General features: G+C 47.0%; 1 pseudogene; it reads left to right on the top strand.

The window, feature by feature from the left end:
* The first annotated feature begins 18,681 nt into the window (after positions 1–18,681).
* Positions 18,682–19,475, top strand: part of LOC133628422 (tektin-3-like) — a 125,114-nt pseudogene continuing 124,320 nt past the window's right edge.

Genomic DNA, 19,475 nt, shown 5'->3' with positions numbered 1-19,475 from the left:
TCTAGAAGTTGAGACAGAGGAAGAGCAAGCCCTCTGATCCCATAGGTGGCATAAGGATAGGCTGCCAGAAAGTCCTCTGGGGATGATGATTAAATTTTGGAATGATTCCCCCCTGTAGAAGATAAAAGAGTAAGCAAAAGATGGTACATTACTGTATGGAAGTTTGGGGTGGGGGGGAAGAGACATTAGGAAATTCCCATATTATTTGGCCCATATTTGGGTCTTTTGAGGACTGGTTATGAGCAGACCTCAATTTGTGGGTAAATGATAAGAAGACCGTTACCCAAGAGGAAATTGAATATGCGAGTCTCTGGATACCCCAACCTTCTGATAAGGTATCCTTGTTCGCTCTTAAGGAAAAGAAAGCTAAGAGCCCACCCGAAGAGGAGATTTGGTAGAGGATCCTCTGGGTGTGTCTGAGAGATTAGATCAGTTCTTAGGGCCGAATCTCTATACCTGGGATGAACTATATTATTCACAATGGAGGAAAGGGAAACGATTCGAAAAGCAGGAATGAGAATCTGGGATCAACAGCACCAGGCAGGACCAGACGCAGATGTGAAATGGCCTTTGCAAAGGTCCAATTGGAATAATCAGATGGCGGAGCACAGAGCCCATATGGCAGAACTACGAGCCATCATTGTGCAGGGAATCAGAGAGTCTGTTCCCCGAGGACATAATATTAACAAAGCATTCAATGAGAGACAGAGAAAAGACAAAACCCCGACTGATTGGCTTGAGAGATTATGTAAAAGCCTTCAACTGTACTCTGGAGTAGATCCAGCAGCTCCAGTGGAACAGGCATTATTAAAGACCCAGTTTGTGGCAAAATCATGGGTAGATATCTGAAAGAAACTAGAAAAATTAGAAGATTGGCAAGAAAAAGGGGTAGAAAGAGAAACAAAAGCCTGGAAGACAGGTGCATTCAACAGGGAAAAAAAAAAAAAGGAATCAAAGGACGATGGAATTTTTTTAAGGAAGAATAGGGGGAGTCAGGGGTTCTATTTGCTGAAGACCACAAGAGTAACCAAGCCCTTGATAAAACTAAAGTTAGGTCCTCAGTGTCAGGAAGTAGAATTTTTAGTGGACTCGGGCTGAGAGATCTACGATCCAGTGATTGCCCCAGGGGTGTAAGACAAGTAGTAGGGGCAAAAGGGGAAACATTTAAAGTACCTCTTGTGAAGGAGGTACTGATAGAATCTGAAGCAGCAAAATATGCTGTAGGATCGTTTTTGTTAGTTCCGGAGGCTGATCATAATTTATTAGGGAGAGACGTAATTATAGACTTAGGAAAAACCCTGGGCTGACGGTAAGGGTAAAGCAGTGCCCCTTGTCACAAGAAGGTAGATGAGGATTAACCAGAAATAGAAAGACCAATATCTAAGGGATTACTTGAGCCCTGTATGTCCCCTTACAATACTCCCATATTGCCAGTAAAGAAATCTGATGGGACTTATAGATTAGTACATAATCTCCGGGAGATAAACAAGAGAACTATTACTAGGTTCCCTGTGGTAGCTAACCTGCACACCTTATTGAGTCAGTTGAGTCCAGAGTACCAGTGGTATAGTGTGATAGACCTTAAGGATGCCTTTTGGGCATGTTCCCTGAAAGAGGAGTGCAGGGATTATTCTGCTTTTAAATGTGAAGATCCTGATACCCATAAAAAACAACAGTGCGATGGACTGTATTACCACAGGGATTTACAGAGTCTCCCAATCTTTTTGGACAAGCACTAGAAGAGATCTTGAGAAATTATGAGTTAGGCAAAGAAGCTATTTCAATTCAATATGTGGACGATTTATTATTAGCAGGGAGAGATGAAGAAGTTGTTAGACAGGAAAGTATTACATTGCTTAATTTCCTGAGTTTACAAGGGTTGAAAGTGTCTAAATCTAAATTACTGTTTCCTGAAGAAAAGGTAAAATATTTGGGACACTGGTTTATAAAGGGAAGTAAGAAACTTGATCCAGATCGAGTAAATGGAATACTGTCCCTACAAGCTCCAAAGAGTAAGAGACAAGTTAGACAGTTTTTAGGTCTGTTGGATATTGCAGACAATGGATTGAAAATTTTATTAAGAAGGTAAAATTTTTGTACCAGAAATTAACTCGAGATGGATTAGTTAGCCCAAAGAAGATGAAAGAGACTTTGAGAATTTAAAAGTGGATTTGATTAATGCTCCTCTGCCTAGCCTGCCTGATGTTAGAAAACCTTTTATTTGTTACCTTTGGAGGGGAGTTAAAGGTGTTTTCTCCCCATAACATTCGGGGGAGGTATTAAAACAAAAGGTGGAAAAATGGATAACTGATGCTAGGCTCTTAAAATATGAAGGTATATTAATCCACTCTCCGAAATTAGAAATAGAAACTCCCAGTATTAAGAGCCAATACCCTATGGTATCCCCAAAGTTCCGGAAGAGTGGACAGAATGAATGGAGAAATTAAGAAACAGCTAATGAGATTAATGTTGGAAACACAAATGTATTGGATTAAATGTTTACCCTTAGCTTTGCTACAGACACGGGGACTTCTCTGTTTGAAATGTTGTAAAAAGGGAATGGTGGTACAGAGACCACCCTTAGATATTGCTATCCACACGGTTAATCCTGGGGACAAAGTCTTGATAAAAACCTGGAAAGAATCATCTTTAAACTCCCCGATGGGAGGTTCCTTTTCTTGTCTTATTTAAGGACCAATTTCCCAGGATCAGTGGGAAGCTGCAGAGGTCCCAGGAGAACTGAAACTTCAGCTGCATAAAAAGTGACATGTTAACTGAGGAGTGGAGTGTAGGGATTTCCTTTTTGTAAAATATTAGAGTTTAATGTTTATATTGTGATCGACAGAAAGGCGTAAGATAATCGGTGGGGCTGTAATACCTATTTTAAAGTAACAGATTGTGAAATAGAAATACCTTAGAAGTATAGAACAATCTGGGTCCAGTGGGGATTGTAATTTAAGTTTTTAAAAGGGTGCTTTATACATAGAAGGTCCGGAGAACCCAGACCTGGATGTGAAAGCCAGTGTTTCAGGCACCCCGTGGGTGCTGGAGGAATAGGCAAGAAGAAAGAGGCCTATAAGGAGAAAGAGAATATCCCTGAAGATTACGACTGCTGCCGAGAAGATCATAAACCTCACTGCTCTAAGCAACAGAGTAGGTGAAGGAGGCAGAGGCGTACTGGGAGTAGCGTACAGAGTCTCTCAAAGCCTCAAACTGGGAATCCTAAGATCCAAGCCTACCTCTAAGAAGGGCAAAGATGTTGCACCTAAAAGAATGTGGGGTGAAAAACTAAAAAGGAAAGTACCATTTTATTTGATAAAGGCCCCACCCATTATCCGGGGATGGTATGTTGTTATATGGCTGATGGAGTGGTTAACTCTCCTGCTGCTAGCTATGTTACAGCATGAACCCCCCATTTTCTGAGGCAATCAAACTGAACCAATCAGACCTGTGAAAAAGCTCAAAGTGGGTTTCTTCGAAAACCAGTGTAATCCCATGCCTCTTTAAAAGGTATTTAATGCCAGCAGTGAATATTGTATTCAGGTAACCGTTCCATGCATTTTATAATCACCCTGAAGATTTTGTCTATAATCATTGGAATACCAGCACTGTGTCACATTTGCAGCTGCTTTCCTGTGGGAGTTATCTCTAATGTCACTCACTTGTACTGCTCAACTCCCAATTCAAACACTACAGACTGTCGATAGAAGTTATACCACTGCCTATGGGAGCAAAAAGAAAGCAGAAACGCAAACCCCACCTACAGTAGTAAGTCGGTCCCCATGTAGTCTATCATCCAGCACTGTGTCACATTGCAGCTGCTTTTTTGTAAGAGTTATCTCCAATCCAACTCACTTGGACTGCTAATCTCCCATTAAAAAAATATAGAGTGTCTTTAGAAGTTATACCACTGAGTATGGGAGCTACAAGAAAGCAGGAAGGCAGACCGCAACTACAGTAGTAAGTAGGCCCCCATGTATTCCCTCAGCCAACACTGTTTCACATTTCTAGCTGCTTTCATTTGGGAGCTATCTCCAATCCACTCACTTGGACTGCTCAGCTTCGTTGAAAAAATAAATGCTTTCCGTTAAGTTATACCACTGCGTATGGGAGCAAAAAGAAAGCAGGAAGGCAAACCCCACCTACAGTAGTAAGTAGGTCCCCATGTAGTCTATCAGCCAGCACTGAGTGACATTTGCAGTTGCTTTCCTGTGGGAGCTATATCCAATCGCACTCATGTGGACTGCACAGTTCTCAGTGAAAAAACACAATCTTTCCGTTAAGTTACAGCACTGCGTATGGGAGTTACAAGAAAGAATGAAGGCAGACCCCAACTACAGTAGTAAGTAGGTCCTCATGTAGTCTATCAGCCAGCACAGTGTAACATTTGCAGCTACTTTCCTGTGGGAGCTATCTCTAAACACACTCACTTGAACTGCTCAACTCCCATTGAAAAAATACAGACTGTAGGTAGAAGTTATACCACTGAGTATGGGAGCTACAAGAAAGCAAGAAGGCAGACCGCACCTAAAGTAGTAACTAGATCCCCATGTAGTCTATCAGTCAGCACTGTGTCACCTTTGCAGCTCTTTTCCTTGGAAAGCTATCTCCAGTCCCACTCACTCGTACTGCTCAGGTCCCATTGAAAAAATATATGCTGTCGGTTAAGTTACACCACTGCGTATGGGAGCTACAAGAAAGCAAGAAGGCAGACTCCAACTACAGTGTTAAGGCGGTCCCCACATAGTTTATCATCCAGCACTGTGTTACATTTGCACGTGCTTTCCTTTGGGAGCTATCTCACTCACTTGGACTGCACAGTTTCCTTTCAAAAAATACATGCTGTAGGTAGAAGTTATACCACTTCCTATAGGAGCTACAAGAAAGCAGGAAGGCAGACACCACATACAGTAGTAAGTAGGTCCCCATGTAGTCTATCAGCCAGCACTGTATCACATTTGAACCTGCTTTTCCGTGGGAGCTATGTCCAATCCCACTCACCTGGACTGCTAAACTCCCATTGAAAAAATACAGACTGTCGGTAGAAGTTATACCACTGCGTATAGGAACTACAAGAAAGCAGGAAGGCAGACCACACCTAAAGTAGTAAGTAGAACCCCATGTAATCTATCAGCCAGCACTGTGTGACATGTGCAGCTGCTTTCCTCTGAGAGCTATCTCCAATAACACTCACTTGTACTGCTCAGATCCCATTGAGAAAATATATGCTGTCGCTTAATTTATACCACTGAATGGGAGGTAAAAATAAACTGGAAGGCAGACCCAACCTACAGTAGTAAGTAGGTCCCCATGTAGTCTATCAGCCAGCACTGTGTCACATTTGCACCTGCTTTTTTTTGGGAGCTGTCTCAAATCCCACTCACTTGGACTGCTCAACTCCCATTGAAAAAATACAGTCGGTAGAAGTTATACGACTGCGTATGGGAGCTACAAAAAAGCTGGAAGGCAGATCCCACCTACAGTAGTAAGTAGGCCTCCATGTAGTCTATCAGCCAGCACTGTGTCACATTTGTAGCTGCTTTCCTGTGGGAGTGTGGTAGTTTGAGCCTGGTTTGATGCCAGGTACCCACCACACAGCTTTATCCCCCACCTCGTCAGCAAGCCAGGGAAGGGGAGGAAACAATATGGAAGTCTCGTCGGTTGAGATAAAAGCAGTTTAATAAAGAAGCAGTAAAGCTGCGCGCGCGCGAAGCAAAGCAAAAGCAAATAAATAGTCCCTCCCAAGATCATGTCCACCCACAGCTGTGTGTGAAGGTGGAGGAAGGAATGCTGGAGGGACAGCCCTGATGCTGTGCAAGCGGTAGTCAGAATATTGATATTAACAGTAAGCACAGCACTGCAGGAGCTACTGTGGAAAATCACTACCATCCCAGACCCTCTACAGTCTCCACCCCTTATTCCATACCATTTATGTCATGCTCAGACAAACCATTTTAACAACCCATATACATTCTTGTATACTTTCATTAACCAGTACCCCCACTCTTCAACAGACATACATCATTCTTGTATTCCTTCTTGCATCTTGCATCAAACAAACAAACAACATTCTTATATCTTTCATTCTCTGTAGATGTTCACTGGAGCAGGTCATAACTTCTGTCTCATCCATCAAGATGGATATCCAGGCCAGGGGAAACAGTATGTTCAGTGTTGGGCACCAGCACCAGCTTGGTTTGTCCACTTTTTTGGTTTTTCTTGCAAAGTTCATCTACAACAGATAACTCACATAACAGGTTATTTTTCCCCCAAGGTTAAGTCTCCTTGAGGTACACATAGAGTTTCCCCATCCTTTCTCATCACTCACCAAGTACAGCCAGGCCCTTGAGCAAAGACAATCCCACGAATGGGTTTGCCCTTTCCCATGGGAGGTGCAATCCATACTGCCTTCCCCAGCCATTTCCCTGGGTGCACTACAGGGACCTTATCTCCTCCCACAGTATGTAGTGGTTTTGTTTGGGCAGGACCAGGACGGTTAGTTGAACCTCTGCTGTTAACCAGTCAAGTGGCTTCTGCTCAATCTTTATCCCACTGCTTCCATGCCCCATTGCCCAGTGCTCTCAACATGGTCTTTAGTAACCCATTATATCTCTCAATCTTTCCAGAGGCTTGTTGGTGATAGGGGATGTGGTATATCCACTCAATGCCATGTTTCTTTGCCCAGGAGTTTATGAGATTATTTCGAAAATGAGTTCCATTATCTGACTCAATTCTTTCTGGAGTGCCGTGTCGCCACAAAACTTGCCTTTCAAGACCCAAGACAGTATTTCGGGCCATGGCATGGTTTACAGGGTATGTTTCCAACCAACCGGTAGTTGCTTCCACCATGGTGAGTATATAACGCTTGCCTTGATGTATTTGTGGTAGCGGTCCAACATAGTCAATTTGCCAGGCCTCACCATACTGAAAACCCAGCCATCGGCCTCTGTTCCAGGGAGACTTGATTCGTGTGGCTCGCTTGATTGCGGCACACGTTTCACATTCGTGGGTGACCTGTGTAATGGCTTCCAAGGTCAAGTCCACCCCTCGATCACGAGCCCATCTATATGTTGCATCTCTTCCCAGATGTCCTGATGTTTCATGGGCCCATCAAGCTATAAATAGCTCATCTTTACGCTCCCAGTCTAGGTCTACCTAAGCTACTTCAATTTTGGCAGCTTTATCTACCTGTTGGTTGTTCCATTGTTCTTCATTGGCACGGCTTTTGGGCACGTGAGCATCTACATGACGTACCTTCAGAGTCATATATTCCACCCGAGCAGCAATGCCTTGCTATAATGCAGCAGTCCAGATGGGTTTACCCTTGCGCTGTCAGTTGGTCTTCTTCCATTGCTGTAGCCATCCCCATAGAGCATTAGCCACCATCCAGGAGTCAGTATAAAGATAGAGTACTGGCCACTTCTCTCGTTCTGCAATCTTTAGAGCTAGTTGGATGGCTTTCACTTCAGCAAACTGACTCGACTCACCTTCTCCTTCAGTGGACTCAACAACTTGTCGTGTGGGACTCTACACAGCAGCTTTCCACTTACGATGATTTCCTACCACGTGGCAGGATCCATCAGTAAACAAAACATAATGCCTCTCATCTTCTGATAGTTCATTATATGGTGGTGCCTCTTGGGCACGAGCTACTTCCTCAGGCAATGCTCCAAAATCTCTGCCTTCTGGCCAGTCCATGATTTCTTCCAGGATTCCTGGGCGATTAGATTTCCCCAGCCGAGATCGTTGTGTAATCAACGCCATCCACTTACTCCATGTAGCACTGGTTGCATGATGTTTAGAAGGGGTTTTCCCTTTGAACATCCAGTGTAACACAGGCAGACGTGGTGCCAAGAGGAGATGAGCATCTGTGCCAATGACTTCTGAAGCAGCTCGAAGTCCCTCATATGCTGCTAGTATTTCTTTTTCAGTTGGGGTGTAGTGGGCTTCCGATCCTCGATATCCTCGGCTCCAAAACCCTAATGGTCGACCTCGGGTTTCTCCAGATGTTTTCTGCCAGAGGCTCCAGGTGAGACCATGCTCTCCAGCGGCAGTGTAGAGGATATTCTGCACATCTGGTCCTGTACGGATGGGCCCAAGGGCGACTGCACGAGCTATTTCCTGTTTAATTTGTTGAAAAGCTTGTTGTTGCTCAAGGCCCCACTCAAAACAGTTCTTCTTTCTGGTTACTCTAAAGAGAGGGCTCACAAGCTTACTATAACCTGGGATATGCATCCTCCAGAATCCCACAAGGCCCAGGAAAGCTTGTGTTTCTTTCTTATTAGTCGGTTGAGACATAGTAGCTATTTTATTCACAACATCCATAGGCACATGCTGACGCCCATCTTGCCATTTTATGCCCAAAAACTGTATCTCTTGTGCAGGTCCCTTTACTTTGTTTCTTTTTATAGCAAAACCAACTTTCAGGAGAATCTGTATTATTCTTTTCCCTTTCTCAAACACTTCTTCTGCCTTGTTGCCCCATACAATTATGTCATCAATGTACTGTAAAAGTTCAGGGGCATCACCCGTTTCCAGCACATTTTGGATTAGACCATGGCAAATAGTAGGACTATGTTTCCACCCCTGGGGCAATCGATTCCAGGTATATTGGACACCTCTCCATGTGAAGGCAAATTGTGGCCTGCACTCTGCTGCCAATGGAATTGAGAAGAATGCATTAGCGATGTCAATCGTAGCATACCACTTGGCTGCTTTTGACTCCAGTTCATACTGGAGCTCTAACATGTCTGGTACAGCAGCACTCAGTGGTGGTGTCACTTCGTTCAGGCCACGATAGTCTACTGTTAACCTCCACCCTCCATCAGATTTTTTCACAGGCCATATGGGACTATTAAATGGGGAATGAGTTTTGCTAATTACTCCTTGAGCCTCCAGTTGATGAATCAACTCACGGATGGGAGTCAGGGAATCTCGGTTCATGCGATATTGCCTCCGGTGCACCGTCCTGGTAGCAATTGGTACCTGTTGCTCTTGAACTTGCAGCAATCCCACAACAAAAGGGTCTTCTGAGAGGCCAGGTAAATTAGAGAGTTGTTTGATTTTCTCTGTATCTACAGTGGCTATACCAAAAGCCCATCGATACCCCTTGGGGTCTTTGAAGTACCCTCTCCTGAGGTAATCTATGCCAAGAATACAAGGGGCCTCTGGACCATTCACAATGGGGTGTTTTTTCCATTTGTCCCCTGTTAAGCTCACTTCAGCCTCTAATACAGATAATTCTTCACATCCCCCTGTCACTCCAGAGATCCAGACAGAATCTGTGCCTCTATACCTTGATGGCATCAATGTACACTGTGCCCCTGTGTCTACTAAGGCTTTATACCTTTGTGGGTTTGATGTGCCAGGCCATCGAACCCACACAGTCCAGTAGATTCGGTCATCCCTTTCCTCCTCCTGGCTGGAGGCAGGGACCCTCTATTTCTGTTCTTCATCAGAGTATTCGCTATCTGATCCTTTCAATTTTAGGCATGAAGTCTCCTCATTGGCATCGAAGGAAGTAGTTGCAGTTCTTCTATGTCTTGGAGATTGTTGATTGTCCTCTTTTGTTTTGGCAGTTACTATGCTGACAGCCCTCTTGGGTGGTCCTTTTCTAACAGCTGTCTTCCCCCTTAGTTCACGTACACGCGCTTCCAGCTTAAAAGTGGGTTCACCATCCCACTTCCTCATATCCTCTCCTTGGCCACGCAAAAAGAGCCAGAGTTCATTTCGAGGTGTACTCCTGCGTCTGGGACTTCCTTTTCCCCTGGTCGGGACAGTGGATGACCGAATTCTTGAGGCAGATCTGACAGTCAGACCATCATCCCACACTGATGAGGATGTGCAGAGGCTCTCTTCATAGTTCTGTAATCAAGAAGATACCCTCTCCACTGTTGGTATATCTATGTCTGGATGATACACCATTGCCAAGATATTCAAATATGTAGCTGGGGCACTCTGAATCACTTTTCTCAACATGGCCCGTGTACACTGGACATCGTCTGGATCTGTGGAGGCCTCGGCATTATCTAGATCACCATAGATGACGTCCAACACAGCTAATTCCCTTAGATATTGGATCCCTTCATTAGCTCTAGTCCACTTTCCTCGGGCATTTACAAGGTCTTCCTTGAATGGGTATCTTTCCCTTACACTTGAGAGGAGCCGTTTCCAGAGACTACAAATTGAGGTCTTCTTTCCAATGCCTCTATCAATTCCCCGGTCCCTAGCAAGAGATCCTAGCTGTTGGGCTTCTCTGCCTTCCAATTGCTGACTGTCAGCCCCATTATCCCAACATCGGAGCAGCCAGGCACCAATCCGCTCACCTGGCTGGCGACTGTAATCTTTTCGCATATCTCTAAGTACTGTTGAGGTGAGGGATCGAGTAGTTTCCATTTCCTTTTCAATTTCTTTCACTCCTTCTCCTGATCTCCTTACCGAAGGACCAGTTTCTTCTAGCCTTTCCTCTTCCTCCTCTTCTGCCCTTACTAATCGATGATATGGACTTGACCTCCTTATCCACTGCTTCTTTTTCACTACTGGGGCAACCACTGTGGTTGTTGTTTGATTCCCTGACTCAGCCATGGTAGTCTCAGGTATAGTTTGAATTTCCACCTCGGCCATAGTTCTCTGAGAGGACTGGACTGCGACTGACTCAACCATGGTGGTCTCAGGTACCATTTGAGTTTCCACTTCAATCATAGTTCTCTGAGAGGACTGGAATGCAGCTCGGTAGTCAGAGGCCCCAGTATAGTGTCTAAACCTGATGGGCCTCATTAGGGTAGGTAAGACACCCTTCTATCAGGTGGCATGACAGTAAAGCAGGGTTTTTTATCAGTTCAAGTGTAAAATACCAGATTACAGGAGGTGATAATCATCCTAGGAATTTGCCCAAATTCATCCACACACCCTGCCACCCAGGGACTGGCCGCTTCAGGGGGCATTTTAACATGTTTCCATCGCAAATTTGTCCTCTCTGATACCCAGATGAGTCCAGATTCCACAAAATATGTCATATACCAACCATGTTAATTAGTAATATTAAAACTCTCATATAAGGGTGACTAAGGACCTGGGAAGTCTGTATAACAAAATTGTCTAGATCGTCCGAGCTGAGGGGAAAGAGATGCTTTGCCCCATGGCCTCCAGAAGATAGCTCCCACAGCACAGTAAATCCATCAGTAACAGAATGAGACTTGCTATTATTATTTGGGCCATCATGTTCCCAGGCCCTTTCATCCTTTTCACAAAATCATATAGCCAGCTTAGCAAAGCTATTAAGGTTAAAGCACAGCACAGAGTCAATGTTAGTAGCATCGTGTTCCCAAACATTAGAAAGTGTAAGATAAGCTGCATAACAGCAAGGCTGTGTGACCAGCACAGGAACTTTGCACTCATTGACTTACTGTAATTGCAATGGAGTTAATGTAAAACTGCTATTATCTCGCCCCACGTTGGGCGCCAAAAGGGCTGTGGTAGTTTGAGCCTGGCTGGATGCCAGGTGCCCACCACACCGCTTTATCCCCCACCTCCTCAGCAAGCCAGGGAAGGGGAGGAAATAAGATGGGAGTCTTGTGGGTTGAGATAAAAGCAGTTTAATAAATAAGCAGCAAAGCCGCATGCGCGGGAAGCAAAGCAAAAGCAGATAAAACTGTTACTCTCTACTTCCCATCAGCAGCGATGTCCGGCCACCTCCCGAGAAGCAGGGCTTTAGTACGCGTAGCGGTTGCTTTTGGAAGGCCAGAAATGAATATCGTCTCCCCTTCCTGCTCTTCTCCCCCAGTTTATATTACTGAGCTGACGTCATATGGTATGGAATATCTCCTTGGTCAGCCTGGGTCAGCTGTCCTGGCCATAGTTCCTCCCAAGATCATGCCCACCCACAGTTATTGGTGAAGGTGGGGGAAGGAATGCTGGAGGGACAGCCCTGATGCTGTGCAAGCGGTAGTCATAATATTGATATCAACAGTAACCACGGCACTGCAGGAGCTGCTGTGGAAAATCACTACCATCCCAGACGCACTACAGGGAGCTATCTCCAATAACACTCACTTGTACTGCTCAGGTCCCATGGAAAAAAACCAGACTCGGTAGAGGTTATACCACTGCGAATGGGAGCTACAAGAAAGCAGGAAGGGAGACCCCACCTACACTACTAAGTAGGTCCTCATGTAGTCTATCAGCCAGCACTGTGTCACATTTGCACCTGCCTGCCTGTGGGCACTACCTCTAATCCCACTCACTGTGTCTGCTCAGCACCCATTGAAAAAATACATGCTGGCGATAGAAGTTATACCACTGCCGATGGGAGCTACAAGAAAGGGAGACCCCACCTAAAGTAGTAAGTAGGTCCCCATGTAGTCTATCAGCCTGCAATGTGTCACATTTGCAGCTGCTTTCCTGTGGGAGCTATCCCCAATCCCACTCACTTGGACTGCTCAACTAACATTGAAAAAATATATGCTGTCGGTTAAGTTATATCACTGCGTATGGGAGCTACAGGAAAGAAGGAAGGCAGACCCCAATTACAGTTTTAAGTAGTCCCCATGTAGTCTATCAGCCAGCACTGTGTCACATTTGCAGCTGCTTTCCTGTCAGAGCTATCTTCAATCCAACTCACTTTGACTGCTCAGCTCCCATTGAAAAAATACATGCTGGCAGTAGAAGTTATATCACTGCCGATGGGAACTACTAAAACAGGAAGGTAGACCCCACCTAAAGTAGTAAGTAGGTCCCCATGTAGTCTATCAGCCAGCACTGTGTCACATTTGTAGCTTTTTCCTGTGGGAGCTATCTCCAATCCCACTCACTTGGACTGCTCAACTAACATTAAAAAAATATATGCTGTAGGTTAAGTAATATCGCTGCGTATGGGAGCTACAAGAAAACAGGAAAGCAGACCTCACCTACAGTAGTCAGTAGGTCCCCATGTAATCTATCAGCCAGCACTGTGTCACGTTTGCATCTGCTTTGCTGTAGGAGCTATCTCCAATAACACTCACTTGTACTTGTCAGGTCCCATTGAAAAAATATATGCTGTCGGTTAAATTATAATACTGTGTATAGAAGTCACAAAAATGCTGTAAGGCAGACCCCACATACAGTAGTAAGTAGACCCCGATGTAGTCTATCAGCCAGCACTCTGTTATTTGCAGCTCCTTTCCTGTGGGCAGTATCTCCAATAACACTCACTTGGACTGCTCATAGCCCATTGAAAAAAGATATTGGCTGTCGGTTAAGTTCTACCACTGCGTATCGGAGCTACGAGAAAGCAGGAAGGCAGACCCCACATACAGTAGTAAGTAGACCCCCATGTAGTCTATCAGCCAGCACTCTGTTATTTGCAGCTCCTTTCCTGTGGGCAGTATCTCCAATAACACTCACTTGGACTGCTCATAGCCCATTGAAAAAAGATATTGGCTGTCGGTTAAGTTCTACCACTGCGTATCGGAGCTACGAGAAAGCAGGAAGGCAGACCCGACATACAGTAGTAAGTAGACCCCCATGTAGTCTATCAGCCAACACTGTGTCACATTTGCAGCTGCTTTCCTGTGAGAGCTATCTTCGATCCCACTCACTTGGACTGCTCAACTCCCATTGAAAAAATACACACTGTCAGTAGAAGTTATACCACTGCGTATGGGAGCTAGAAGAAAGCAGGAAGGCAGACCCCACCTACAGTAGTAAGTAGATCCCCATGTAGTCGATCAGCCAGCACTGTGTCACAGTTGCAGCTGCTTTCCTGTGGGAGCTGTTTCCAATAACACTCACTTGGAGTGCTCAGCTCCAATTGAAAAAATACATGATTTCCGTTAAGTTATACCACTGCGTATGGGAGCTACAAAAAAGCTGGAAGGCAGACCCCACCTACAGTAGTAAGTAGGTCCACATGTAGTCTGTCAGCCAGAACTGTGACACCTTTGAAGCTGCTTTCCTGTCAGAGCTATCTCCAATGCCACGCTCTTGGCGTCGTCAGCTCTCTTTAAAAATACATTCTCTCTGCAGAAGTTATACTACTACGTATGGGAGGTACAAGAAAACAGGAAGGCAGACTCCACCTACAGTAGTAAGTAGTTCCCCATGTACTCTATCATTCAGCACTGTGTCACATTTTCAGCTTCTTTCCTGTGGGAGTGTCCTGGTTTGAGTCAAGATAGAGTTGATTCCCGTGAGGAACCAGGAAAGGGCACAGTCTTCACAGCTGACCCAGGCTGGCCAGCAGGTATTCGATACCATCCTAACCGTCATGCCCAGGGTATAGGTGGGGGCTGGCCGGAATAAGCTCTTCCCTGGAATAAGCTTTTCCGGGGGGTGCGGACCCTCGGTCGCCGGTCCGGAGCGGTCTCTCACGTCGGGTCCCGGGTGGTGAGCAACTGTATCACTTAACAATTTTCTTTCTAATATCCCCTTGTCTTTGTTATAGTTGTTACTCTTCAATTTTCCCCCGTAAACTGTTCTTATTTCAACTTACGCGGGCTCTACAAGAAAGCTGGAAGGCAGACCCCATCTACAGTACTAAGTAGGCCCTCATGTAGTCTCTCAGCCAGCACTGTGTCACATTTTCAACTGCTTTCCTGTGGGAGCTATCTCCAATCCCACTCACTTGGATTGCTCAATTCCCATTGAAAAAATATATGCTGTCGTTTAAGTTATAACACTGCGTATGGGAGCTACAAGAAAGCAGGAAGTCAGATCATACCTACAGTATTAAGTAGGCCCCCATGTAGTCTCTCAGTCAGCACTGTGTCATTTTTGAACCTGCTTTCCTGTGGGAGCTATCTCCAATTGCACGCTCTTGACCTCGTTAGCTCCTTTTAAAAGTACATTCTGTCAGTAGAAATTATAGCACTGCGTATGGGAAGTATAAGAAAGCAGGAAGGCAGACGCCATCTACAGTAGTAAGTAGGTCCCCATGTAGTCTACCAGCCCGCCCTGGTCACATTTGCACCTGCTTTCTTTTGGGAGCTATCTCCAATCCCACTCACTTGGACTGCTCATGTCCCATTGAAAATATATATGCTCTTGCTTAAATTATACCACTGTTTATGGGAGCTACAAGAAAGAAGGAAGGCAGACCCCACCTACAGTAGTAAGTAGGTCCTCATGTAGTCTATCAGCCAGCACTGTGTCACATTTGCACCTTCTTTCCTGTTGGAGCTATCTCCAATCCCAGTCACTTGGACTGCTCAACGACCATTGAAAAAAATATATGCTGTCGGTTAAGTTATACCACTGCGTATGGGAGCTACAAGAAAGCAGGAAGGCAGACCCCACTTAAAGTAGTAAGTAGGTTCCCATTTATTCTATCAGCCAGCACTGTTTGACTTTTTCAGCTGCTTTCCTGTGAGCGCTATCTCCAATCCTACTCACTTGGACTGCTCAGTTCTCATTGAAACAATATATGCTTTCTGATAAGTAATTGTACTGCGTATGGGAGCTACAAGAAAGCAGGAAGGCAGATCCCAACTACATTGTTAAGTAGGTCCCCATGTAGTCTATCAGCTAGCACTGTATCACATTTGCACCTGCTTTCCTGTGGGAGCTATCTCTAATAACACTCACTTTTAGTGCTCAGATAGCATTGAAAAAATATATGTTGTCACTTAAGTTATAACACTGCGTATGGGAGCTACGAAAAAAGCTTGAAAGCAGGCCCTCTCTACAGTAGTAAATAGGTCCCCATGTAGTCTATCAGCCAGCACTGTGTCACATTTGCACCTGCTTTCTTTTGGGAGCCTGCAGAGGCTGGTTCATCCCAAGGCCACGCTGGAGCACAACCTCTCTGTCAAGGCCAATTCGCTCTTCCTGGACCAGGAGAAGTGCCTGGGGCTGCGCAAGGCCTTCCCCAGCACCGTGCGGCTGCTCGGCTACGTGTAGGCTGGTCCCAGCGGCCCTCACCGCATCTCCTGTTGGAGCTGTTCCCAGTTTGGCCCGAGCGCACTCCCACTTTTGCTTTGATCCTTTTTGTGGCGTAGTTAGATTCTGCTTCCTTCTGAAAGGCCTGAGTGGGAATTAAATGATCGTTTGGTGTGTTACATGGTCTGCCCGGGTTTTCTTTTGCCTTTGTTTTTTCTCTTTCTGCCGCTTCTCTTTCACGGTGGGACAGAGAGCAGCCGAAAGGAGGTTGTAGCCAGGTGGGGGTCGATCTCTTCTCTCCAGTAAGGAATGACAGGGCAAGTTGCATCAAGTTGCAGCAGGGGAGGTTTAGATCGGAGATGAGGAAGAATTGTCAGGGACATGGGGACACAGTAAGAGTTCACTGGGGTGGATTTCACCCAGTATCTATTAGGAAGAAGCCCAGTGGTTTTGGGAGAGCCACTCTGGACACTTTGCATCACCACGGGCTTGCAGGCGGGCCTGTACGCTCATAGAATCGTAGAACTGTAGGGGTTGGAAGGGACCTCTCGAGACCATCCAGTCCAACCCCCCTGCCAAAACGCGTCCACCTAGATCAGGTCACAGGAAAGCTTCCAGGCGGGTTTGGAAGTCCTCCCAGGGAAAGAGCCTCCACACCCTCCCTGGGCAGCCTGTGCCAGTGCTCCCTCACTTCAACTGTAATACAAGGTTTTTCTTGTGTTTAAATGGGATCGTTTGTGTTCCAGCTTCATCCCATTGCCCCTTGTCCTGTCACCAGGTACAACAGAAAAAAACTATGGACTATAGCACTTGGTTTTATTCCACCACTGCCCATAGAATTTGTCACCCTGGAGTCATAATTTTTGAAAGGTTCCTGTCTTGATGACTGAGCTGGGCTGTCTCCCAGAACACGTAAGTTAATTTGGAAATGGCCACCACTGTTGGTACTTTGCAGAATTAATTGTTCCTTAGACTTTCAGGGAAATCGGAAACAGCGTTGTTGGGAGTCTATGGGCAGAAGTCCCACCTGGCCGTGAATTCAACTTCTCACCTGCTGTTTCAGTGCATCCTGAATTCTGCAGAGGCTGTTCACGCTGTCTGCGGACACCCAGGTACTGATCACCTGGGCAGCCAGAGTTGAACTAGCAGTTCTAAGAAAGATCTTGAGAGTTTGAAAGAAAGATGTTCAAAAGAAAGCCAAGTTGGCATGGAATTACCCGATTCCAGCAATTATTTACTGAAGCACAACTTCTCTGCGAGATCTAGGTACAGGGCACGTAACTCCCATTCTAGGACCAGCAACTTTCATAAATCGCCAACTCACAAAAATTTCTCTGTCCCTGATGCGCTTGCGGACTTTGATTTGTGAGATTTTTGAGATATCCTGAATTAGTTGCTGGGACTTATCTTTATTCATTATACAAAACCACTGGACTGGAACCTACTCAGAATTCTCCACCTGTCTGTAGGCAGTGTAAAAGTCTATTTTGATGGCCTTGTTCATCGTGGTGAGAAATTCCAGTGCCCAATGCAGTCTAATTGCTCCCTCACAGAGAGAGCAACTCCATCTCCTTGAGAAGGGGAGGGTGAGGAGAGGCCGGGAGCAGGTTGCCCATTCCTGCATCCAGCCGCCCTCTCGGCTGCCGGGACTGGCCCACGCAGAATGAGGTAACAGAGCCCCCTGCGCCCCTGGCAACGCTCCCTGGGCCTGTGTCCCCGTGTCCCTGACAGGGCCACATTGGCCGTGGGGACACTGAGCCGACAGCACACGGTGAGCAGCAGCTCCCGGGCACCGCCAGCCCCCCGTGCTGAGCCAGGCTGGGAGCAGCAGGGACGGGACGGGTTCGGGGAAGGACACGTCCCTGCAACACGACAGCTGCCTGCAACTGCCGCAGGGACTTTCTGTGCCAGGGGCTGACACCTGTACCCACACAAGAGCTTCATGCCCAGCTCAGCAGACCCTCCTGGCCGTTTGCCCTCAGCTGGGGTGTGTTGGGTACATTTGGTGGCCCTCTGCTCAGAAGGGGCTGAGAACCTCCACCTGGAAAGAGAAAGAGCCCCCAGAGTGCCATAGGCAGCTCTCAGGAGCTCAGTCTTCCTGTGTGGTCTTTCCTCCCAGGGTTACTGCAAGGCTGCTGTTTACAAGACGCTCTGACAAGGCTGTGGGATCTCTCCCTTCCAAGCATGTTCCCTTGGCGTCAGGTGAGCCACAGACCGGTTTTCTTCCTTTGAGATCAAGAGATGGCTGTTCTGGGGGAGGAGGGGGTGGGTTGGTCACCTGTGGGCCCCGTCCTGCAAAGCTCAGCTCCCCTGCAGAGTCCTCAGCCCAGCATTTCATGCTGTGAAGACAGAGAGGATGAGGATGGAGTCCCTGGCCCACAGCTGGTGCTGAGCTGGGAGCGGCTGTGTCTTCACAGCCCTCGGGGCTGGCAATGGAGCTTTTCAAGTGAAAATGATCCCTGGAGGCCTCTGAGGTCAGCAGATACGCCAGCCAAAAGAAAGAGATGGGCAGTGGAGGAAGGGCAAGTGCACTTGCCCTGGACTGACAGATTGAAGGAAGATGAAGGCCCGGTGTCAGTCCTTCTCCTCAGCAGCCGTGGTTTGGTCCTCTGACCTGGTGCTGGATCCCAGCCCCACAGTCCAACCCTGACTTAGGCAAACGCTTGGGGAGGGATTTGTTTTCAAGGGCTTTAGCACAGGCCACGTGTGGGTGCCATGTGCGTCGCCGTTTGTGCTCTCAGCTATTGTTGTCAGGCAAGTGCAGGAGCTGACTGAGGGAAGTTGTCTTCTCCCGTCTCCTCTGTGCAGGACACGTCCCGGAAGAGAATGGACCTGCTTGGCTCTCCCTTAACCGCCACATCCGCTCACCCCAAGTCAACTCCTGCCCGCTTTCTGCCTGTCATCAGCCCCATGGCTTCGAGCTACAAGAACCGTGCTCCTCGCTACGCCGTGCTGCAGAGCTACGGCCCCCCCTGGATGCCCAGAGCCTACTATAAGGCCGCTGCCACCCACCCCACTCTGGCTCCCTTGTCTGGCACCTGCCAGGGCTTGAGCCCCAGCGAGATGCTGCCTTCTGTGTCAAACAGAACGGCGCTTTTCACCCGCTACAGCCCCGGCGACTGGTACCACTCCAACCAGAGCAACTACCACGAGGCGGAGACGTCCCAGAGCAAGGCGGAGCTGCTGACGGCTGATACCTCCCGCCTGGTGCAGGACAAATACCAACAGACCAGCAAGAGCCAGGCAGACAACACAAAGAAGCTGGGGCAGCGAGTCAGTGACATTGAGTTTTGGAAGGCGGAGCTCTGCCATGAGCTGGCAGAGATCATCAAGAAGAGCGATGCCCTGAGAGAGATGAAGGCACGGCTGGAGAGAGCTCTGGCCGAGACAGAGGCCCCTCTCCAGGTGAGCACCCTGTGCGTGGGTCGCAAGCTGTAGTCCACTGCTGCCGCTGCACCAGGGACACGTGTGCTCTCTCCTGGGGCTTTCATGCTGCCGCTGCATGAAACAAGCTCTGCCGTCCATTAGTCGTGGCCTAAACCGGCTGCTCAGGGTGCTGCTTGCCCTTGTCCTCGTCTCTGTGTCCACCTCCCCTTTCTTGTCTGTCCTGTCCTGAGCTG

The sequence above is a fragment of the Colius striatus genome, chromosome W (genome assembly GCF_028858725.1).
Source record: "Colius striatus isolate bColStr4 chromosome W, bColStr4.1.hap1, whole genome shotgun sequence".
NCBI classification, from domain to species: Eukaryota; Metazoa; Chordata; class Aves; order Coliiformes; family Coliidae; genus Colius; species Colius striatus.
The sequence above is the reverse complement of the archived record's forward strand: the minus strand, read 5'-3'. Positions and strand labels throughout refer to the sequence as shown.